Source organism: Ornithorhynchus anatinus, chromosome 4 (assembly GCF_004115215.2).
Source record: "Ornithorhynchus anatinus isolate Pmale09 chromosome 4, mOrnAna1.pri.v4, whole genome shotgun sequence".
Classification (NCBI taxonomy): domain Eukaryota; kingdom Metazoa; phylum Chordata; class Mammalia; order Monotremata; family Ornithorhynchidae; genus Ornithorhynchus; species Ornithorhynchus anatinus.
In genome coordinates this window covers 104,844,239-104,855,030 of record NC_041731.1, presented here as the reverse complement: position 1 = coordinate 104,855,030, position 10,792 = coordinate 104,844,239, and positions in this window count along the sequence as shown.

Sequence of the window (10,792 nt, the reverse complement as noted above, 5' to 3'; positions counted from 1 at the left end):
AATAGCAGAAATTCTTATCATCGCCACTCATGGTAATCCTCGCCCAGTCGTGAAAGCCGTTCTTCCTCTTCCTGTATTTCTCCAAATAGATCCCATTTATCTGATTGGATTTCTGTCCCATCTTTCTACATATTACAGCTAATTAGTACCCCCTGATGAGAAACAGTCCACTGATGGAAAAAGCAGTTAGATAAGATCTGCATTAACAAATGTAGTTCATTTAATATCATTTGTGCTGCTGCATTATTAATAATACATAATTACCCAGCACATGCTGTAAGGGGAGAATAAAACTGTTCTTTAATTTCTTGGCCTTTGCAGAGGAGCAGTATATTAGAAAGAATAAAACAGTATTGGGCTATTGGTTGTCATCCATCATGGAGCTTTAAGTGTCAAACTATTTTATTAACTTTGGGCCGAGCTAAACTTCGATAATTCAACAAAATCTCACGCTACCCAGAGACAAGCACTGCTTCGGACTGGATATCTAGCCCTCATTTCAGAGTGTGACATTAAAGTCATTGACTGATGGCTATCAGAAAGTTGAAGTCTCCAACAGGCTAGGAGTCTATATTACAGTGCCATGAGTAGGTAGATATTCAGATATTCAATACCTACAAACTCACATTGACACAATGCAGAACACTGCTTGGTTTCCTCAAACACCACCATGCCGGGGTGGTTAGCTTTTCTAGGAGCCAGAGTTAGGATTAGGACATCCCTCATTCCTTCTGCAAGAGTGCAGGCCACAAACATCTAAACGCTCCAGAGAGTATGAGAGGGAGACAGTTAAAAGCCGACTCTACCCCCTCTGCACAGCTAGCTCTCCTCTGAGACTCAAAAGGGAGATTAGAATGATAAAATAATAATCATTGAGGTATTTGTTAAGTGCTTACTATGTGCCAGGCACTGTACTAAGCACTGGGGTGGATACAAGCAAATCGGGTTGGACGTAGCCCCTGTCCCACATAGGGCTCACAATCTTAACCCCCATTTTCTAGATGAGGTAACTGAGGCCCACAGAAATGAAGTGACTTGCCCAAGGTAACACAGCAGACAAGTGGCAGAGCTGAGATTAGAACCCATGACCTCTTACTCTCAGTCCCGTGCTCTGTCCACTAGGCCATGCTGCATCTCTGCTTTAGAAATCCTTATAGATGGGTAATTTTTCCTCAAATCAAGACTGCCTTTCAATAGTAATAATAATAATGTTGGTATTTGTTAAGCACTTCCTATATGCAGAGCACTTTTCTAAGCGCTGGGGTAGATACAGGGTAAACAGGTTGTCCCACGTGAGGCTCACTATCCCCATTTTACAGATGAGGTAACTGAGGCCCAGAGAAGTTAAGTGACTTGCCCACAGTCACACAACTGACAAGTGGCAGAGCCGGGATTCGAACCCATGACCTCTGACTCCCAACCCCGTGCTCTTTCCACTGAGCCACGCTGCAGTTTAAGAGTTTGTTCTCTCTGAGATCACTTCAATCAATCGTGCTCACTGAGCTCTTACTCTGGACAGTGCATTCTACTAAGCTCTTGGGAGAGTACAATATAACACAGTTGGTAGACATACTAATAATAATTATAGTATTTGTTAAGCCCTTACTTTGTGCCAGACACTGTTCTAAGCAATGGGGTAGATACAAGTAATTGGGTTAGATACCGTCCTTATCCCACATGAGGCTCACACTTAAATTCACATTGTACAGATGAGGTAAATGAGGCACAGAGGTTAAGTGACTTGCCCAAGGTCACACAGAAGACAGGTGGCCAAGCTGGGATTAGAACCCAAGTTCTTCTGACTCCCAGGGCCATTCATTCATTTATTCATTCACTTGTATTTTTTGAGCTCTTACTGTGTGCAAAGAAGTTGGAACAGTAAAGTATAACAACATTTTCCCTGCCCACAATGAGCTAACAGCCTGGAGGGGAGACAGACATTAATGTATATACATAAATGAATAAATTACAGATATATACGTACGTGCTTTGGGGATGGGAGGGAGGATGAATGAAAGGAGCAAGTCAGGGTGATGCAGAAGGGAGTGGGAGAGGAGGGTTTTGACAGGGAAGGCTTCCTGGAAGAGATGTGCCTTCAATAAGACTTTGAAGTGGGGGAGCGCAATTATCTGTCTAATATGAGGAGGAAGGGCATTCTAGGTCAGAGGTAGGATGTGGGCTAGAGGTCGGCGGTGAGATAGACAAGACTGAGGTAGAGCGAGAAGGTTAGCATTAGAGGAATGAATTATCAAGAGCATGTCCCTCCCAGGTGCTACCCATCAGGTTGAACCATCTCCTGCTGCTGCTGAGAAACAGCATGGTGTAGGAGATAGAGCATGGACCTAGGAGTCAGAAGGTCATGGGTTCCAGTCCCAGCTCTGCCACTTGGTTGGTCTGTGACCTTGGGCAAATCACTTCAATTATCTGGGCCTCAGTTCCCTCATCTGTCAAATGGGAATTGAGACTGTAAGCCTCAGCCGGGAGGGGGACTGTGTCTATTTATTTGTATCTACCCCAGTGCTTAGTACAGTGCCTAGCACAAAGCACTTAAAAAATACCGCAACTATTATTATTTTCTCCCAGAAGGCCACTGTCTACCTGCAGAACCTATCAGACCCCAGAGACTTATTCATTCATTCATTCAATAGTATTTATTGAGCGCTTACTAGGTGCAGAGCACTGTACTAAGCACTTGGAATGTACAAATCGGTAACAGATAGACACAGTCCCTGCCCTTTGACGGGCTTACGGTCTAATCGGGGGAGACAGATAGACAAGAACAATGGCAATAAATAGAATCGAGGGGAAGAACATCTCATTAAAACAATAGCAAATAAATAGAATCAGAGTGATGTACATCTCATTAACAAAATAAATAAGGTAATGAAGATATATACAGTTGAGTGGACGAGTACAGTGCTGAGGGGATGGGCAGGGAGGGGGGAGGAGCAGAGGGAAAGGGGGGAGAAGAGGGTTTAGCTGCGGAGAGGTGAAGAGGGGGTAGAGGGAACAGAGGGAAAAGGGGAGCTCAGTCTGGGAAGACCTCTTGGAGGAGGTGAGCTTTAAGTAGGGTTTTGAAGAGGGGAAGAGAATTAGTTTGGTAGAGGTGAGGAGGGAGGGCGTTCCAGGACCGCGGGGGGATGTGGCCCAGGAGTCGACGGCGGGATAGGCGAGAACGGGGGATGGTGAGGAGGTGGGTGGACTTAGACTCTTAGCCCCACGTGGGACAGGCATGTGTCCAACCTGATTATCTTGTAACTACCCCAGTGTTTGACACGCAGTAACCGCTAAACAAATACCATAATCTTCTGAATACATCCAACCCACAGCCAGATAGCCATGTGATCCCTCCCCATCCCTACGTTACTTCAGGCCTTCCCTGAAATAATAATAATAATAATGGTGTTTGTTAAGTGCTTACTATGTGCCAAGCACTGTTAGAACGTGACCTCTTTTTTTTCGTTTGTGTTCATTTCTTTTGCAAAAACCAATGGCAAATAAAACATGAAATGTGCTTCTGTGTGTGTGTGTATCATCTGTTTTCATGCTCAAGCAAATGAATCAAAAACCAAAAGACAAATAGGTCCAAATCTCCTTTCTTTTTCACCCCATTCAGTTCTTCCCTGTGCAGAGCTGCCTAGGAAATCAGTGGGTGCTCCTGTAAAGAAGACCTAAACGGGGCACTGAAGGGAACGAGTGCCTCTCCCAAAGTTTTTAATTATTCCATCATTTACATTGCAAATGTTATCAAAAATGCAAATCCATTTGACATTTGTAATTGTTTCCACATCTTATGCTAAGATAAACATTGATTTAGTTCAATCATAATTCCGAGAATAGGCTTGCTGGGGATTTTGTCCTCTGAATTGGGGATGGTTTGTATAGGTTAATACAGTAAGGTCTTTAAAGGTCATTCAACCAGGCTGTTGTGCTCAAAAACTTACAGGACGAAGGACAGGATATTGTCTCCCTACATTTGCAATGGGGGAGATCACCAGAAACAACGGGTTCCTAGTTAAATTCACAATGAGCCACCACACTAGAGGTTAGAATTAGTTTTCTTCATCAATCTAACACCTCCTTTCATTAAATCCAGCCAACTACCTTCTTTCCCACCGGCCAAGAAAAGAATGTTTAAAAGTTATAAACTGGATTGGAATTTTACCTAATCTCTTTATTGCCTCATTGTTCTGAAAATTCACCATAATCGTAGGGATATTAGGATAGGCCTAAGTGTCCAGAGTACAATGACTTAGAATGCAGTAAAATCTGTTCTGCCATAATGTGTGTTTTCACTGTACATTTTTTAATGAAATGCTATTAGGGAACTCGGGAAAATTCTTCCAATAATAAAATCCATTTGGATTCAGCATGATGCAGTGTTAGAAGGAATCCTCTCCACCCAAAATGCTAACACGTTGATCCAAACATCCTGTCCTGGCTTGATTACTGTATCAACCTCCTTGCTGAACTCCCTGACACTCCTGTCTCTCCCCACTACAGTCCATACTCCGGTCTGCTGCCCAAATCATTTTCCTTCAAAAACATTCATGCCATGTTTCCCCACTTCTCCAGAAAATCTAGAGGTAGCCCATCCACCTCTGCATCCGACAAAAACTCCTCACCATTGGCTTTAAAGCACTCAAGCACCTTGCTCCCTACCTCACCTCGCCTCTCTCCTACTACAATCCAGCCCACGCACTCCATACCTTTAATGCTAACCTTCTCACTATACCTCAATCTTGTCTATCTCGCCACTGACCTCTCGACCACATACCACCTCTGGCCTGGAATGCCCTCCCACCTCATATCAGACAGATAACTGCTCTCCCTCACTTATAGCCTTATTGAAGGCAAATATCCTCCAAGAAAATAAAAGGTCGGTATTTGTTAAGCGCGTACTATGTACAGAGCACTTTTCTAAGCGCTGGGGTAGATGCAGGGTAATCAGGTTGTCCCACGTGAGGCCCAAAGTCTTCATCCCCATTTTGCAGATGAGGTAACTGAGGCACAGAGAGGTAAAGTGACTTGCCCACAGTCATACAGCTGATAAGTGGCAGAGCTGGGATTCTAACCCACGACCTCTGACTCCCAAGCACGGGCTCTTTCCACTGAACCACACTGCTTCCCCACCTAAGCCCTACTCTCCTCTTCTCCCACTCCTCCCTGAGTCACCCTGACTTGAACCCTTTATTCATACACTCTCCCAACCCCACACCACTTAGGTACATATCTGCAATTTTATTTATTTATAATAATGTTAGTATTTGTTAAGCACTTACTCTGTGCAGAGCACTGTTCTAAGCGCTGGGGTATACAGGGTAATGAGGTTGTCCCACATGAGGTTCACAGTTTTAATCCCCATTTTACAGATGAGGTCACTGAGGCACAGAGAAGTGAAGTGACTTGCCCACAGTCATACAGCTGACAAGTGGCAGAGGTGGGATTCAAACCCATGGCCTCTGACTCCCAAGCCCAGGTTCTTTCCACTGAGCCACACTGTATGTGTATTAATATTTGTCTCCTCCTCTAGACTGTAAGCTTGGAGAGGCTGCATGGCTCAGTGGAAAGAGCCCGGGTTTGGAAGTCAGAGGTCATGGGTTCGAATGCCGGATCCGCCACTTGTCAGCTGTGTGACTGTGAGCAAGTCACTTCACTTCTCTGTGCCTCAGTGACCTCATCTGTAAAATGGGGATTAACTGTGAGCCTCACATGGGACAACCTGATTACCCTGTATCTACCCCAGCACTTAGAACCGTGCTCTGCACATAGTAAGTGCTTAACAAATACCAACGTTATTATTATTGTTGTGGGCAGGGAATGTGCCCATTTATTGTTATATTGTACTCTCCCAAACACTTAGTAGAGTGCTCTGCACATAGTAAGTGCTCAATGAATATGATTAAACAAAGGAATGAATGACACGCAGTTGATGACAGGTGCTGAACTCTACCACATAAGTCTTCCTTAATGCAAAGAAAACAACCCCAACTTAAACAGAAGATGTGGATAGAACATTCAAAAGGAATTTCATCTCCTCCCCCAAGCCTCACTTAGGACACATTTCCTCATAATAGTTTCTGCTAATACTAAAGGAATACCAGAGCTGAGAGCCTGTGACATTCTACTCAAATTAAGGGTGTGAGTGCCTGACAAGTACACAGCACAGATTTCCCCAGCTCTATTCTTCACCCTAGGGTCTCTCAGTTCCATTTCAGAACAATTCCCTGTTCTGAAAGATGGGTAGTGGCCCTTCCCTATCAGAAAAACTAGCAACACATCCTCTTGCCTGGGGAGAGATCCAAGAAGGCCTCCCTCCCTCCTACTTTTTCATACTCTCCCCTTTAGCCTAGCTCATGCCAGTCTGCTAGGACAGAGCTACATTACAATCCTGTAGCGGCCCAGGTTAAGGTGAGCCAACCTTAAGTCAGGGCCAAGGAGGACAGAGAAGGGAATAGCCGGTCCCCTCACTCCCAGAGTAGGAATTCCTTCAGGACTGTCACTGGGATGAGGGACAGAGTTTAAAGGGCTGTGACCTTTGGCTAGCAAAGCAATGCGACAGACTCACACATTTCCCTTCATAGGTATGTGATAGGGTGTGATTTATGTAAAAGACATTTGCTCGGATGAGAAATTTGTCTGGGCATCCTACAAATCCACCAATCCCCAGGAAGGTTGAACTAGTTTGTTTTTTTAATGGCATTTGTTAAGCTCCTCAGTTTTAAGCACTGAGGTAGATGGAAGCTAATCAGGTAGGACAGAGCCGATGCCCTACATGGGGCTCACAGTCCAATTTCCCATTTTACAGCTGAGATCATCGAGGCACAGAGAAATGAAGTGACTCATCCGAGGTCACACAGCAGACCAGTGGTAGAGCTGGTATTAGAATCTAGATCGTCTGACTCCCAGGCCCGTGGTCTTTCCACTAGGCCACTCTGTTTCCCTATGCCTATCACACAACGTAACACCGCATCCCCTGATCGACATATGTTAGTATAGTGCAATCTCTAGGGTTCGTCCCCAAGGCACATTACCAGCGAATGGTCCGCTCCCCCCATGCACCGGAGACTGTCCCTTCTTGCCCCTCCCGGAGTGACCTCTCTGTCTCCTTGAAGGGGCCGCAGCCCTGGGGAGCGGGAAAACAGAGGGAAATACCCCAGGTCGGCATGTTCCTTCCCAGGAAGCCAGGGCACAGCCACTTCCAGGCCGGTGAAGGAAACCACAGGCAACCCCAGACAGACTGTTATCCACCTCCCCTGCCGGGAGGACAGTCCCACCCTCCTCAACCCCAGCACCACCCCCTGCTCGCAAGATAGGAGACTTAAAAAATTAAATAATGAAGACAATCAACCACTGCTATAAACCACTTATTTATCAGAATGTCTTGAAAGATTTCATTAGATTTAATGTGTTCTAGCACACAACACAACAGTCCATTGTAGAACCCCTTTTGCCTGCTTGATCCCTCGTTGTCTTGATTCTATTTATTACTATTGTTTTTGTCTGTCTGCCTCCGCCGATTAGACTATAAACCCATCAAAGGGCAGGGACTGTCTCTGTTACCGATTTGTACATTCCAAGCGCTTAGTACAGTGCTCTGCACATAGTAAGCGCTCAATAAATACTATTGAATGAATGAATGCATGCCTGCTGGGACTACTATCTCAACAGCACTCAGGTATAATCACACGTGAATGAGGGATCATGCATATGTGTTATCGATCAATCAATCAATTGTATTTATTGAACACACTGTTTGCAGAGCACCATACTCAGTTCTTGGGAGAGTAGAATGTCTGTTCTGTGACCTTGGGCAAGTCTTTATTACCTCATCTGTAAAATGGGGATTAAGACTTTGAGTCCCATGTGGGACATGGACAGTCCAACCAGAAAATTTGTATCTACCCCAGAACTTAGTACAGTGACAAGCACTTAGTATAGTGCTCTGCACACAGTAAACGCTCAATAAATATGATTAAATGAATGAATTGAATGAATGGTTGGCACACAGTAACTGCTTAACATACAACACTGAAAAAATATGTAACAGATTCGGTCAACACGTTCCCTTGACCAAAGTCCTACTTGCCCTCTCTCTCTGCCTCCCCTACCCCCCCCCAGCAGAAGACAGTCAAATTTTGTCATATCCCAGCAAATATAAAAATAATAATAATGTTGGTATTTATTAAGTGCTTACTATGTGCCAAACACTGTTCTAAGCACTGGGGTAGATATAGGGTAATCAGGTTGTCCCATGTGAGGCTCACAGTCTTAGTCCCCATTTTACAGATGAGGTCACTGAGTCACAGAGAAGTGAAGTGACTTGCCCAAAGTCACACAGCTGACAGGTGGTGGAGCCAGGATTAGAACCCATGACCTCTGACCCTTAAACCCAGGCTCTTTCCACTGACCCACGTTGCTTCAAGCACAGTGTGGCTCAGTGGAAAGAGCCTGGGCTTCGGAGTCAGAGGTTATGAGTTTGACTCCCGGCTCTGCCACTTGTCAGCTGTGTGACTGTGGGCAACTCACTTAACTTCTCTGTGCCTCAGTTCCCTCATCTGTAAAATGGGGATTAAAAGTGTGTGAGCCCCACGTGGGATAACCTGATTACCCTGTATCTCCCCCAGAGCTTAGAACAGTGCTCGGCACCTAGTAAGCGCTTAACAAATACCAATAAAACAGGGCAGTAATAGCGATGAGGAAACTACCCAAAGAACTTTTGGAATTTGAGAAAGTATAACAATAAGCCACTGAGTTATCATGATCTGATGTGTTAGTAACTAGCTTCACAACAGGATCTTTTGTTATGAATGTTTACTATTTATCTATTTATTTATTTATTGGATGCACCCATCACTTTTTTGCCTCTAGGCGTATTTACAAGCACCAAAGAATAAAGATGGAACAAAATGTATCTTATCCATTATTCCGAAAAGACATACTTTATTTATTTTTTTTTTAATTTATACAGATGAGTCCATCTCAAGCCCCTGGGTATACTCACATCAATTAAAACCACAGATAGAAGCAGAATGCTGAATACAAACAAAATCAACAATTAATGGACTATCCCCTAGATAAAGCACTTCCACAGAACCTTAAAATCATTCCTCAACAACTAACCCCTCAGGCAAAATCTTGGGTTAACAGATGGTTAAACAATGTTAAGGGAAGAAAATACAACATTAATACAATAGAGCAGTTAAAAGTAGGAATAGGAGGCAAAGCAATGAGATAAACAGAAAGAACAATGGAGAAGTGAAAATGGACCAGAATTAAAGACATGACTTCCTAGAAATCCAGAAAAAGTGACCTGGAAAAGTAGTGTTAATGGGAAACACCATTAGGTTCCAAACAGGAGGCAAAATAACTGAACAGCCCTGTCAAAGAATCGAGGGTATTAGCTGGGTGCACTGTGTAGAGAGAATGGCACAACTTAATTAAAGACTTTGGCACAAGAGCCGTGTGGATATTAAACAGGGTCTACAGAAATATGTCACTCAAAGGCAAGTTTGGAAAGTGCAATTACCCAAATCTCACCTGAAAAGCTAAGGGGTATGAACCGGAAAGCCTTTTATAGTGGAGAAGTAACCCAAAATGTTCCAGACAGTATCAACTTTGGCCATAGTATATGGAAGAAGCACACACCCACACAGCAACCTAGCACAACCCAGATTAGAAGAGCCTCTCTGGATAATATTCGAGAATATCCCCAGTGAGACGTGTGATAAAGCACTGCAACCTAAGGATCGAGAAGCCCTTGCTAATTAGCGGAGGGCGATTCATTTGACTCTCTAGACTGGAAGTTCCCTGTGGGCAGGGAATGTGTCTACCAATTCCTACATATTTACTTTCCCAGGCACTTAGTATAGTGCTCTGCACATTGTAAGCACTCAATAATGTGATTGATTGATTGACTGATTGCAGCACAGCCTAGTGGATAGAGCACAGGTTTGGGAGTCAGAAGGACCTAGGTTCTATTCCTATCTCTGCCACTTGTCTGTTGTGTAACCTTGGGTAAATCACTTCACTTCTCTATGCCTCAGTGACTTCATCTGTGAAATGGGGGTTAAAACTATGAGCCCCACGTGGGACAGGGACTTGTATCTACCCCAGTGCTTACAACATTGCATGGCACATAGCAACCACTTAACAAACAAATGCTTAGTACAGTGCTCTGCACATAGTAAGTGCTCAATAAACTGATTCTCTTCCCCTCTTCAATACCCTACTTAAAACTCACCTCCTCCAAGAGGCCTTCCCAGACTGAGCTCCTCTTCTCCCTCTACTCCCTCTACCACCCCCCCTTCACCTCTCCGCAGCTAAACCCTCTTTTCCCCCTTTCCCTCTGCTCCTCCCCCCTCCCTTCCCATCCCCTCAGCACTGTACTCGTCCGCTCAACTGTATATATTTCCATTACCCTATTTATTTTGTTAATGAATTGTACATTGCCTTGATTCTATTTAGTTGCTATTGTTTTTACGAGATGTTCTTCCCCTTGACTCTACTTATTGCCGTTGTTCTCGTCTGTCCGTCTCCCTCGATTAGACTGTAAGCCCGTCAAACGGCAGGGACTGTCTCTATCTGTTGCCGACTTGTTCATTCCAAGCGCTTAGTACAGTGCTCTGCACATAGTAAGCGCTCAATAAATACTATTGAATGAATGAATGAATGAATGAACTACTGAATGAATGAAATACCATAAATAACAACAACAACTACAAATGCCTCATCCTCGTCTGGTCTTGGCCTCCAAATGTTGCCAAATGTGCCATGTTGCCACAAGGGACTC